A 15,319-nucleotide genomic window follows, 5' to 3' on the forward strand; every position below is an offset into this window, starting at 1 on the left:
TTTTCTTCTTAAATCAGGCTTATTGCTCTTAACATGATGATCTCTATTTTCATCCATTTTCCTGCAAATGACATGATTTTGTTTATATTTATGGATGAATAGCACTCTACTGTGTGTATACATGACATTTTCTTTATCCACTCATTCATTGATGGGTATCTAGGCAGATTCTATAGCTTATCTATTGTGAATAGTGCCCAATAAACATGGGTTAAACAGGTATAGCTATTACATGATGACTTTGATTCCCATTATGTATATGCCCAGGAGTGGTATAGCTGGACCATAGGGTAGTTCTATTTTTAGCCTTTTGAGTCACCTCCATACTGATTTCCATAGTGGCTGCACTAACTTACATTCCTAAATAGTATATAAAGTTTCCTCCCTCCCCATCCTTGCCAGCATCTTATTTTTTTTTCTTGATAATAGGCCTCTTTTGAGAAGTGTTTGCTCAACTCATTTTTCTATTTATTTTCTTATCTTTATTTTTTTTAAGTCGACCTACCTTTAATTTCTTACTTTTTTTTGTATCTGTTGTGGTTTGAATTACAATCCCAAAAAGATATATCAAAGCCCTAATCCCTAGTACCTGAGAAGGTGACTTTTTTTGGAAATAGGATCTTTGTAATCCTAATGTAGTGAAGTTGAGATTATACTGGACTGCAGTGGGCCTTAAATCCTTAGTCCTTATACTGAAGCTCTTATAGTAAGAGTCAGAGACATGAAGGAAAGAAGGTTATGTGATGTTGGAGACAGAATTAGATTTGTGAATCTACAGTCCAAAGAATGACAAGGATTGCTGACATCCACCAAAAGCAAAGAAAGAGGCAAAGAAGGATTTTTTTCCTAGAGTCTTCTTGGAAGCAAGACGTGAACATCTTGATTTTGAATTTCTAGCCTGCAAAACTGTGATAAACTTTTGTTGCTTTATGCCCCAAATGGCTGGTTGATTTTGTTATGGCAACTTTCAGAACCTAATATAGCAACTCTTAAATTATTCTCTTTCTTTGTCTTATTCTTCAAATCTTGTGAATGATTATAAAAACAGACACCAAGTTTATCTGATTCCATGTGGCCATAATCCAAGAAAAATTTCTTTCATCTACTGTAATTTGTGTTCTAATTTTATCTTACCCCAATATATTTTATCTACTCTTAAAATTTTATATTATTATAAAGAAAGTTTCCAAATCAAAGTCATGCTTGTAACCTCAGCTGTGCCTTCACTACTAATATGTGTATATTTATATTTACATATGTATTTATATTTTAATGTGCTATTCATGATCATTGATATTGTGTGTTTCTCATTAGTTATACCAGCCCTCTAATGTCATTCCTCAAGCATTCCATTCTATCTCTACAAAATTCTGATAATCATCTGATGCTAAAATGCATGTTCTTTGAAAGATTTAATTCCCTTAGAGTGGTTTTAGGTTCACAATAAAATTGAGAAGAAAGTTCAGAGATTTTTCCATATGTCCTCTTCACCTACCCCACATGCACAACCCCCCAGTTATCAATACCTCCACTAGGTATTATATTTGTTAAAGTTGATGAACTTATATTAACATATTGTTATTGCCCAGAGTTCACAGTCTACATTAGGGCTCAACTCTTACTGCTGTTCATTCTATGGGTTCAGAGAAGCTATAATGAAATATATCTACCATTATAATATCCTACACAGTATTTTCACTGCCCCCCAAATCCTCTATGCTTTGCTTATTCATTCCTGCTAACCCCTAGCCCCGTGGTCTTTTTACTGTCTCCATGATTTTGTCCTTTCCATGTAGTTGAAATCTTAAAATGTGTAGCCTTTTCAGATTGAGTTTGATGGAGTTTAGGGCATGTCACTCCAAAACACAATTATAGAAAACCAGGATATGACACCCCAAATGTGCCTTTGTGCAAAAGGATTATTTTGAGCTACTCATTTTGAGAAACTGCAGACACAGGAGGAGCTGTGCAAACGAGGCTGGATGTTGTTAGAGACATTTCCATCTATAAAGGAAACCTCCATTTGTTTGTTTCCTTTTTGTGCCAGAAAGAGAGGGGTTATTAAGTCACTAGAGAATCTTAATCAATAGAGAAGACATGAACTTAAATCTGCGTAATAAACCTTGCCTTTGTTTTATGGTACATTAACTGAACATCTTCTCTTAAGTGGGCCTTTCCTCACATCCTTCTTTTCTTGGCTTCAGAGAAGAATATACTTAAGCCTGAAGTCTAAAACAGCTTTTTGAGATCTATCCTAGAGTTTTCCTCATTTCTTTGGAATTTTTCATGTATTCAAGATGTGTACGTGTTATTGAATTTCTGTTTATTTTTTTCTCATTAATTTGTCTTTTGTTACAGGAAGTTTAAGCTAAGAACACAAAAAGATTGGAAGAAAAATTCTGGAAATGATCAACAAATAAGTGGATAAACAGAATATGTTATATATTCATATTATAGAAAACTATTCATCAATAAAAAATAAAGTACTGATATGCACGACAATATGAATGGATTTCAAAAACATGTTTCTTGAGAGATATCAATAATATACACACACATATTGATCTAGTTTTATTTAGATATGTATTTTGAATGGGAAAAAAATAATCCATGGGTATAGAAATTACAGCAAATGTTATCTTAATCAAGAGTTGATATGCATGGAGCTACAGTAAACTTTCTGGGGTAATGGAAAAGGGTTATAGGTTGATTAGAGCACTAGTCAAAGTGATATATGTTTTTTCAAATCCTTAAATTGTACCCTTAAAAAGAGTGCATATATGATATGTGAATAATACTGTAATAAAGTTTATTTTGTAAAATAAACTAAAATAGTTATTGTGTGAACAACTATTAAGGTAGAATAACATTCATATTAACAATACTATAAATAAAAATGTGGAAAAAATAGAAAAAACAAAGATGTTGTATTTGTTTGGTAGGACTGCTGTAATCACATATCAGAGTATGACTTAAATAACAAAAACTTACCTTCATAGAATTCTGCAGACTAAAAATCTGAGAACAAGGCGTCAGCAGGACCACACTCCCTCTGAAGATGTTAGGAGTAGGTCTGTTCCAGATTTCTCTCTGAGCTTCTGAAAATCATTTGACTTGTGACAACATAATTCATATCTTCTCATGGTGGTCTCCCTGTGTACATGCATATCTGTGCACATGGCATTTTTAAAGAAAAGACACCAGTCATCTTTGATTATGGGGCTACTCTGTACCAGTATAACTTCATTTAATTTTATTATTTTATTTTACTTTATTCTTTACTTAATTTTAACTAGTTATATCTATAAAGCCTTAGTTCCAAATAATGTCATAATCTAAGGTACTGGTGTTAGAATTCCAACATATGCAATTCATCCCATGCTATATTTATAATTATAGTGCATCTATAAGTAAGACTTATAAATCATATTCACAATTATAATTAAGGATGGTGTAAAACACTGTTATGTTATTGAGCAAAATCTGATTACTATATCTACATATATGTGTGTATGCATATATAAATATTGATTCTTAGATCTACATGTGTATATTTGATATATGTAATATGATTTTTTGTAAGCACAATTCTATGCATAAGGAAGGCACCATCATATTAATCTTTCCTATTTTTTGGTGACACAATTATAAACTTTCGAATGATAAACTAACACATCATAGGGATGGGTTTATCTTTCAGAGGCTTATCATCATTCATACACGTGCACGTGGAATAAGACTAGTTAACTACTTTAGATAACAGTTGGAAGTTCTTCCATCCTGTGGAAATAATCTGTGTCAATAGGCCTATTATACCACTGCTTGAAAGAAGGTTCTCTAAATGTCTATAGATGTTAGGAGCATAATAGAAACATATGATTTTAGATATAGCATATCAACTGATGGAGGTTTGTATGACTGTTTCATTGAGTCTGAAAATTCAGATCCTATAAATAACTCATCTAATTTCTTTAAAACTCAAGACTAGCCATCTGTTATTCATAATATTGTTTCCACTCAAAGCAAAGAATAGCCAGTTTTGACAGGAAAGCAGCAACTGAGACAGAAAACATTTAAAAAGTAAGATTTTCTGAGCATGACAATAGCAATTACTTGACCTTAAATTTACTTTAGACACTTTATATTCATATACTGATGTAAGGTAAGAAAATAATAGAAACTTTGAGGTACAATTAGATGCAATAGGAAAAAGAATCTCTTCTTATAACCCTTAATAAGCTCCAGGTGTATTTTTGTGGACTAGTAAGTTTATTCTGTTACTCCAACAAAATTGAGAAGAGGCAAAATTAAGAGAGAAAAAAACACCCAAAATCTCAAGATTCATTTTTGCATCTTCTGGATCAAGAGAAGGCAGACAGCATTAACATTATATTTACCAAACAATGATATATAGCTCCAGCCCCTACATACATAACACTCTTTACCTTTAATAACACAGATTTGGTAATTGTCAACTATTCTGTTTCAAATTAACTCAAAATTGCATCCACACTTTCTCTGTAAAATATGTTTCCATAATATATAAATATATGGACACTATTTTACAGTTTTTTTGTGTATAATATGTGTATGTAACCTTGAGTTTGAACAGAGACCAAGAGAATAGCTAGGAATCCCTGGGAGTTATTGATTCAAAGTTTTGTTTAGTCCATTTGGATAATGAAATATCATATCCTAAGTGGCTTATAAACAACAGAAATTCAGTTCTTACAGTTCAAGATGTGGGGAGATTCGAAGAAGGGTTCTGGCATATTTGGATTCTGGAGAGTGTCCACTTTCTTTAGATAGTACCTTTTCTGTGTCCACACATGATGAAAGATGTGTTAATCAGCTTTTCATCACTGTGACCAAAATACCTTACAAGAGCAACTTAGAAGAGGAAATCTTTGTCTTGGGCTTGTAGTTTCAGATGTCTGTATTCCTAGTTGGCTGATTACATTGTTCTGAGCCTGAGGCAAGGAAGAACATCATTGTGGAAGGACCTGGTAGAGAAAAGATGCTCAACTCGTGGCAGTCAGGAAAAAGGGAAAAACAGGGTTGGGGTGGGGAAGGAAGAAGGAGTCTATTAGCAGTAGATATAGTCTAAGACCATACTCCCAATGGCCTACTTCCTCCAGCTACTCCCCAACTGTCTACAGTTACCACCCATAGTACATTCAGCTATCAATTGTCAGAGCCCTAATCATTGCCTAAAGCTCACCTCTTAACCTTTCTATATTGGAAATAATGTCTTTTATGGCCCCATAACACTGTCCTGGCAGTGTCAGAATTCTAACACTTTTACCAAGATTGCCAAGTTTATTTTCACTAGACAAAATTTATATGTGGAATTGCATAGTCCTTCAAATTTCTATGCTTAAAATATATTGGTATTCTTCATCTGTGAAAGGTTTATCTCTTTTGTATTTATCCCATCAGAGGGCTAACAATTCATTATATTTATTTCATCCTGCAGTGACTCTCTCTAATGCATTTGAGATATTCTCTTGCATATGTGGTATCTCATTAAAATTTTAGTATACTTTTTTCTGTTAGCACTTTTGTATGTGTGTGCATGTGCACGTGTATACAGGTGCATTTATGAATTTAATGTTGGATATGAGGTATTTGAACTTTCTGTGCATACCTCTAGATGGAGGTGAAACTAAAGAACTGAATGTGCAGAATTGAAACTCAAAAGAGAGCTCTTAGATACAAATTAAAGTGAGGGTTCATCCATTTCTAAGTAACAGAGGGAGATGAAGGACCAAAGTAGTGTGAGAAAAGATATACACACATGAAATTTAATAAAAAATATAGCATTATAAATGTTCTTTGCTGAGGCATACATGCAAAAGATATCTTGGATAACAACTGCATCATAAATGTACCAATAATCAGAAACTTTATATATTAAAGTGTATTTCATCAAGGAATTGTTTCCAAAATCTGCTACAAATATTTATTATCTTTGTAGCATTTCTCATAAGTAATTGTAAGTTGTCAGGAAAGCATCTTTCTTAAGAAGATATAATGAAGAGATCAAGGGACATCCTTAAACTTTGAAGTAATATAATGAATTGTTAGCCCTGTCTCATTATGTCTTTTCCAGGAATTGTGGCATGACCTGCTCATTTAGTTGGCTATGTTCTTGCTTCAAGGGTTTGCAAGACTGCTCTTGTTTCTCTTTAATGTTGATTTAAAGAACAGTCTTCATGCAAAACCATTTAATATGTTCAAACAAAAGTTACTCAGTATCATTGCCAAATGGCATGGGCAGGACTGGAAAACTGAAGGTCATGCCACTGGCAGATTTGGACTTATTTTCCTCCACTAATACCTAGCCAAAACTGGAAACAAAGATTGTGTATTTTTACACCATGGAATTATGGAATAGGAAAAAAATGATGCTCCCTGGCTAGTGTGGGTTTTCTGGCTTAGAACACAAAAGATCAAAGAGTGATACACAAAGTCATATGGCAAAAGGACATTAGGAATTTGTTGGACTTTTCCATAATACCATAGCTTCAGGGGCTCACAAAAGCTAGAATATTAAAAGCTGACGATTTGGAGAGTGACTTCAACCAGATGGGTGTGGTGCTGGGCTCATATGTTCGTTATTGTATTTCCTGGTTTTAACTATACCACCAAATGTTTTAGGTGAGTGGCTTAAAGTTCTACAAGGACAAGTCAAAACCAAAAATTGCTTTAGCAAGTCCCTGACAACGTAGCTGACTATGAATTTGGATTTCAATAGGGTCCTCAAGACAGCTTCTATTTTCAGGTGTGTAAGTCTAGGTAATAGGTGCTACATTCATCACTGTTGACAATTTGAGACACCCTCATTGTTTCTGGCCTAATGGTACAGTTGCACATGGGTTGGAGGTAGGAGAAGCACATTTCCTGGAGAGAGGGAAGTTCCCCCTGGTTTCCTAGTTCAGTCCAGATCTTGATACAGAAACTCATGGTGGGAAGAACAACTCTAAGAAATTAACAGTTTTTATGAATAGAGCATTGCTTATTTTCATCTCAGCAAAATTTCAAATAGGAATGAGAAAATTTTGAATGACTCATAATATTAGCTTTAGATTCTATGTCCTTAGTAAGGATAGGGTGTTTAGCTAGTTGATCATTAAAATACTCAAATTATCAAAGATGTTTTAACTGAATTTGGCTTCTGTGCTCATTTCATATTACACTGCTTTAAAATTTGGGGGAATAGTTCCTTTAAGAATTAGCATATTGGGCTGGCACTGTGGCTCAGTGGTAGAGTGCTTACCTACCACTGTGTGAGGCACTGGGTTCTATTATCAGTACAAGGTATAAAAATAAATGAATAAGGTGATCCAAGATGGTGGACTAGAGGGTGACTGCATCTCCAGTCACTCCAGAACCCAGGATTCAAGAGGGGGAGGCACTGAGAGACTCGAACTAAAATAGAGCCACGGGGTGAGTCTCCCCCACCGGGTGAAGCTCAGCCTGGGTGGCAGGCCCGGATAGGGGCAGCTTATCAGAGCAGGGCAGGGCAGCTAGAGTCTTCCCCAGGTAGCCCTGCTCACTCTGGCAGTGGGCTCCTCCCACACAGCCAGCTTCTCAGAGCAGGCCCCCCAGTGAGACCCTTTCTGCATACAACCAGCTCCAAGTCCCAGAGCCAGCGATGAGCTCCAGCCTGCAGGCAGCTTCAGGGACCAGGACAGGGCAGCCAGAGACTTCCCCAAGCAGCCCACAGCCCGGCCCCCTCTGGCAGAAAGTGCCTTTCCAGGCGAGCTTCTCGGAGCAGGCCCCCCAGTGAGAGCCTTTCCACACAGAGCCAGCTCCAACCCCTGGAACCAGTAATGGGCTAGGGGCAGGTTTCTTCAGAAGCACTGCATTATCAAGTTGCTCCAAGATTTCAGGCTACTGAGACTGGGAGGTGATACAATGGAAATCTACAGGGACACTATAAACCAATAGAGGAAATCTGCAATATCTCAGAGTTCCACTGACATCTGACCAATATGAGAAAATAAGGGAAGAAAATGTCCCAAACAAACCTAGATACTATATCAATAAAACCCAATGACAGCACAGAAGAAGAAATGTCAGAAAGGGAGTTCAGAATGCACATAATTAAAATAATCAGGGAAGCAACGAGGAGATGAAAGAGCAAATGAAGGCATTGAAGGAAGAGATGAAAGAGCAAATGCAGGCAATAAATGATTGCACCAATCAACAGTTAAAAGAGCAAATATTGGAAGCAAGAGATCATTTCAATAAAGAGTTAGAGATACTGAAAAAAAGCAAACAGAAATCCTTGAAATGAAGGAAACAATAAACCAAGTTAAAAACTCCATAGAAAGCATAACCAATAGGATAGAACACCTGGAAGACAGAACCTCAGACATTGAAGAAAAAATATTTAATCTTGAAAACAAAGTTGACCAAACAGAGAAGATGGTAAGAAACAATGAACAGAATCTGCAAGAATTATGGGATATCATGAAAAGGCCAAATTTAAGAATTATTGGGATTGAGGAAGGCTTAGAGAAACAAACCAAAGGAATCAACAATATATTCAATGAAATAATAACAGAAAATTTCCCAAATTTGAAGAATGAAATGGAAAACCAAGTACAAGAGGCTTATAGGACTCCAAATATACAAAATTACAACAGACCCACACCAAGGCACATTTTTATGAAAATACCTAACATACAAAATAAAGACAGAATTTTAAAGGCCGTGAAAGAAAAGAATCAAATTACATTCAGGAGGAAACCAATAAGAATATCAGAAGATTTTTCAATCCAGACTCTAAAAGGTAGAAGGGCCTGGAACAACATTTACCAAGCCCTGAAAGAAAATGGATGCCAACCAAGAATCTTATACGCAGCAAAACTTACTTTCAGATTTGATGATGAAATAAGATCCTTCCATGATAAACAAAAGCTAAAGGAATTTACAAAAAGAAAGCCAGCATTACAGAACATTCTCAGCAAAATATTCCATGAGGAAGAGATGAAAAACATTGATGCAAATCAGCAATGGGAGGAACTAGCCTAAAGGAATAGCCAAATAAAGGAGAAACCAAATCATGTCAAAAAACAAAAATGAGTCAAATGACTGGAAATACAAATCATATCACAATAATAACCCTGAATGTTAATTGGCCTGAACTCGTCAATCAAAAGACATAGACTGGCAGATTGGATTAAAAAGAAAAATCCAACAATATGCTGTCTGCAAGAGACTCATTTCATAGAAAGAGATACCCATAGACTAAAGGTGAAAGGATGGGAAAAAACATATCATGCACACGGACACAGCAAAAAACTTGGAGTATCCAGCCTCATTTCAGATAATGTGGAATTCAAGCCAAAACTAGTCAGAAGGGATAAAGAAGGACATTACATACTGCTTAAGGGAAGCATAAATCAGCAAGACATAACAATCATAAATATCTATGCCCCGAACATTGGCTCATCCATGTACGTCAAACAAATCCTTCTCAATTCCAGAAATCAAATAGACCACAATAATACTAGGTGATTTTAACACACCTCTCTCACTGCTGGATAGATCGTCCAAACAAAAATTGAATAAAGAAACCATAGATCTCAATAACACAATCAACAATTTAGACTTAACCAACTTATACAGAACATACCATCCAATAAAGAATGAATACACTTTCCTCTCAGCAGCACATGGATTCTTCTCTAAAATAGACCATGTTTTATGCCACAAAGCTACTGTTAGCAAATACAAGAAGATAGAGATACTACCTTGTACTCTATCAGATCATAATGGATAGAAATTAAGAATAAATGACAGAATAAAATCAGAAACTTCTCCAACACCTGGAGATTAAATAATACACTATTATATGATGAATGGATAGCAGAAGACATCAGGAGGGAAATAAAAAAATTCTTAGAAGTAAACGAGAACAAAGACACATCATATCAAATCTCTGGGACACTATGAAAGCAGTACTTAGAGGAAGATTTATTTCATGGGTTGCATTCAACAAAAGAAGTAGAACTCAACAAATAAACGACTTAACATTACAGCTCAAAGCCCTAGAAAAAGAAGAGCAGACCAACACCAAAAGTAGTAGAAGACAGGAAATAGTTAAAATCAGAGCTGAAATCGACGAAATTGAAAGAAAAGAAACAATCGGAAAAATTAACAAAATAAATAGTTGGTTCTTTGAAAAAATAAACAAAATTGATAAACCCTTAGCCACATTCACAAAGAGAAAGAGGGAGAAAACTCAAATTACTAAAATTCGGAATGAACAAGGAAGAGTCACAACAGACACGAGTGAAATACAAAACATAATTAGAAGCTATTTTGAAAATCTATACTCCAATAAAACAGAAAACCTCGAAGACATCAACAAGTTTCTAGAGACATATGAATTACCTAAACTGAACGAGGAGGACATACACAACTTAAATAAAAGAATTTCAAGCAATGAAATAGAAGAGGTCATCAAAAGCCTACCAACAAAGAAAAGTTCGGGACCAGATGGGTTCTCAGCCGAGTTCTACAAAACATTTAAAGAAGAGCTCATTCCAATACTCCTCAAAGTATTCCATGAAATAGAAGAGGAAGGAACCCTCCCAAACTCATTCTATGAAGCCAATATCACCCTGATACCTAAACCAGACTGAGACACATTGAGTAAAGAAAATTTCAGACCAATATCCTTAATGATCATTGACGCAAAAATTATCAACAAAATTTTAGCAAATCACATCCAAAAATATATTAAAAAGATAGTGCACCATGATCAAGTGGGTTTTATCCCAAGGATGCAAGGTTGGTTCAACATCTGGAAATCAATAAATATCATTCACCATATCAACAGACTTAAAGTTAAGAATCACATGATTATTTCAATAGATACAGAAAAAGCATTCGATAAAATACAACATCCCTTCATGCTCAAAACACTAGAAAAAATAGGAATAGTGGGAACATCCTTAACATTGTAAAGGCCATCTACGCTAAGCCCATGGCCAATATCATTCTAAATGGTGTAAAACTGAAAGCATTCCCCCTAAAAACTGGAAGAAGGCAGGGATGCCCTCTTTCACCACTTGTATTCTACATCGTCCTCGAAACTCTAGCCAGAGCAATTAGACAAACCAAAGAAATTAAAGGGATACAAATAGGAAAAGAAGAACTCAAACTATCCCTGTTCACTGATGACATGATTATATATTTAGAAGAACCTGGAAATTCCACCAGAAAACTCTTAGAACTCATAAGTGAATTCAGTAAAGTAGCAGGTTACAAGATCAATGCTCATAAACCCAATGCATTTTTATACATAAGTGATGAATCTTCAGAAAGAGAAATTAGGAAAACTACCCCATTCACAATAGCATTGAAAAAAATAAAATACTTGGGAATCAATTTCACAAAAGAGGTAAAAGACCTCTACAATGAGAACTACAGAACACTAAAGAAAGAAATGAAAGAAAACCTTAGAAGATGGAAAGATCTCCCATGTTCTTGGATAGGCAGAATTAATATTGTCAAAATGGCCATACTACCAAAAGTGCTATACAGATTCAATGCAATTCCAATTAAAATCCCAATGATGTACCTTACAGAAATAGAGCAAGCAATTATGAAATTCATCTGGAAGAATAAAAAACCCAGAATAGCTAAAGCAATCCTCAGTAGAAAGAGCGAAGCAGGGGGTATTGCAATACCAGATCTTCAACTCTATTACAAAGCAATAGTAACAAAAACGGCATGGTATTGGTACCAAAATAGACAGGTAGATCAATGGTACAGAATAGAGGACATGGATACAAACCCAAATAAATGCAATTTTCTCATACTAGACAAAGGTGCCAAAAATATGCAGTGGAGAAAAGATAGCCTGTGCAACAAATGGTGCTGGGAAAACTGGAAAACCATATGGAACAGAATGAAATTAAACCCCTATCTCTCACCCTGTACAAAACTCAACTCAAAATGGATCAAGGACCTTGAAATCAGACCAGAGACCCTGCATCTTATAGAAGAAAAAGTAGGTCCAAACCTTCAACTTGTTGGCTTAGGATCAGACTTCCTTAACAGGACTCCCATAGCACAAGAAATAAAAGCAAGAATCAACAACTGGGATAGATTCAAACTAAAAAGCTTTCTCTCAGCAAAGGAAACTATCAGTAATGTGAAGAGAGAGCCTACAGAGTGGGAGAATATCTTTGCCACTCATACTTCATATAGAGCGCTAATTTCCACAATCTATAAAGAACTCAAAAAACTCTACACCAAGAATACAAATAATCGAATCAACAAATGGGCTAAGGAAATGAATAGACACTTCACAGAAGAAGATGTACAAGCAATCAGCAGATATATGAAAAAATGTTCAATATCCCTAGTAATAAGAGAAATGCAAATCAAAACTACCCTAAGATTCCATCTCATCCCAATTAGAATGGCGATTATCAAGAACACAAGCAACAGTAGGTGTTAGCGAGGATGTGGGGAAAAAGGTACACTCATACATTTCTGGTGTGGTTGCAAATTAGTGCAGCCACTCTGGAAAGCAGTATGGAGATTCCTCAGAAAGCCTGGAATGGAACCACCATTTGACCCAGCTATCCCACTCCTTGGCCTATACCCAAAGGACTTAAAATCAGCATACTACAGAGATACAGCCACATCAATGTTCATAGCTGCTCAATTCACAATAGCTAGATTGTGGAACCAACCTAGATGCCCTTCAGTTGATGAATGGAAAAAGATACTGTGGCATATATATACAATGGAATATTACTCCACCATGAGGAATGATAAAATTATGGCATTTGCAGGCAAATGGATGAAATTGGAGAATATCATGCTAAGTGAGATAAGCCAATCTCAAAAAACTAAAGGATGAATGATCTCACTGATAAGCGGATGAGGACATATAATGGGGGATGGGAGGGGTTAGTGTTAGGGTTAGGGTTAGGTTTATGGTTAGGGATAAGTAGGGTGGTAAGAATGGAGGAAGGAAGGACTGTATAGAGGGAAAAGAGGGGTGGGAGGGGTGGGAGGGGTGGGGGGAAGGGAAAAAAATAACTGAATGAATCAAACAACATTACCCTATGTAAATTTATGATTACACAAATGGTATGCCTTGACTCCATGTACAGAGAAACAACATGTATCCCATTTGTTTACAATAAAAAGAAGAAAAATAAATAAATGAATAAAATAAAGCTCTATGAACATCTAAAAAATAAATATTTTAAAAAAGAATTAGCAATGAGGCAAACATGGCGTCCACCCTTCTGGCGCTGAGGATACGGGCAGCTGCCCTGTTGAGCCCCCCTATAGCTCTAACTCTTGCTGTCAGAAATGCGTCCAAGAAGACAGGTGGTAGCTCCTAAAACCTTGGTGGAAAGTCATGAGGCAAACATTATGGCATCAAGAAAATGGAAGGTGGGGCTGGGGAAGAAAATGTACCTCTATGCCCTGGAGGAGGGGATAGTACACTACACTAAAGAAGTCTACGTGCCCAGTCCCAATAACTTGGAGGCAGTAGATCTGGTCACCAGACTGCCCAAGGGTGCTATGCTCTAAGAGACTTTTGTCCATGTTGTTCCTGCCAAGCCTGAGGGTACCTTCAAACTGGTAGCTGTGCTTTGAAGTCCTGGTTGAGGCATTGGGCAGAGACTGAAATCCAGGTGACAGGAGAAGGTGATGCCAGAAGTCAAGTGTTGGGGTCACAACAGGGCCTCTGAGGAAGAGGTCTGTTGGAAGTTGACTCTGCAGGAGACTCTGAATGACTGCCAGGATACCTTTTGGGAGATCTGACCTGGGCCTAAATAAAGCCTGCTGGAATCAGAAAAAAAAAAAAAAAGTATTAGCATATTGATAGGCATGGTGGAGCACACCTATAATCCCAGCAACTTGGTAGACTGAGGCAGGAGGGTTGCAAGTTCAAGACCAACCTCAGCAACTTAGTGAGACCCTAAGGACTCAGGGAGACCCTGTCTCCAAATAAAATATAAAAAAGAACAGGATGTGACTCAGTGGTTAAGGGACTTTGGATTCAATCCCCACTACCAAAAAATAAGCATATTATTTTTGACATACTATTCTAGAGTCAGAGACATTCTGATTAAAATCTAAGTTCTATTATTTTCTAGTAGTGTGACTTTGGTTCTGAGTTAAGGGGTAGGTGTAGAAAAGTTGTTAATAAGATAAACTTACACAATTCAATAAATGTGATACACCACATTAAGAACATGAAGGATATAAATCATATGATCATCTCAATAGATGCAGAAAAATAATTTGACAAAATTTAATAGCCTTTCATGATAAAAATGCAATAGTAATTATATTTATAGGGCAAATGTGCTATTTTGATATATGTATATATGTAATGATGGTGTGTCCATCACCTTGCTTACCTATCATCTTTCACGGTAAGAAATTTAAAATTCTTTTTTTTTTCTAAATACATGAAATTTAATTTACTAGTTCCACTATTCATGGGCAATTAAGTTGTTTCCAATTTTTTTTTTCTACCAATATGAACAGACCACATTCTTATGATAAACACCTTTTCTTGTCACCTTGATTCAGTGTTCTGAGTGGGTACCTTTTTTTTATATATCATTTTTTATTTACAAAATAAAAGTGTTAACAAACAATAAAATAAATGTTACTGTGTACCATATGATAAATGAGAGAATGAACAATTGCAACAAAAGCATTGCAACAATCTTCTCTCTGAGCCTGACAGCAGGACTATTCAACCTGTTTTCCAAAATATTATATCATCAAACCTATCATTTACCCACTTTTCCACTGACCTTCATGTCAGGTGTTCTTTTTTTTAACAATATCAATAATTAATTTAAATATAAATAAATTACATATTGTAATTAAAATGTATAAATGTTCAACATTTGTAAAAAGCAAACAATAACTATCTGCTCTATACATTTGTCACACTTTGAATATCAATACACCAATATGTTAAAAGCAAAAGAAGGGGAAAATAAGCATGAGAAATCTGAAGTGGAGCTATTAGTGTAAAATTTCAAGAAAAAGTATTTTCAGAGATAAAGGAGAACATTTCATAACCATAATAGTGTAACTTCTTCAAGAAAGTATAAAAATCCTGAATGTGTATGTACCTAATAACAAAATTTCAAAATACATGAAGTAAAAATTAATAAAACTAGAAAGACCACTCCACAGTCATATTTGGAAATTTTTAAGCCCTCTCACTTTGTTGGAAGCAGTAATGATATAGAAAGCTTAACAATATTATCAGTCACCTTGACCTATTTGTTATTTATAGAGAACT

At 35.6% G+C, this 15,319-nt stretch overlaps 1 long non-coding RNA gene and 1 pseudogene across 2 annotated transcripts in view; both read left to right on the plus strand.

The window, feature by feature from the left end:
* The window catches only part of LOC306650734, a 1,184,502-nt gene that overhangs the window by 184,522 nt on the left and 984,661 nt on the right, over positions 1-15,319 (plus strand). The gene's annotated exons all lie outside the window — the stretch shown is intronic.
* Positions 13,267-13,858, plus strand: LOC306652026 (large ribosomal subunit protein bL27m-like; annotated as a pseudogene). The gene has a single exon. The product of its transcript is annotated as a large ribosomal subunit protein bL27m-like (transcript).

The sequence above is a fragment of the Sciurus vulgaris genome (genome assembly GCF_902686455.1).
Source record: "Sciurus vulgaris genome assembly, chromosome: X".
NCBI classification, from domain to species: Eukaryota; Metazoa; Chordata; class Mammalia; order Rodentia; family Sciuridae; genus Sciurus; species Sciurus vulgaris.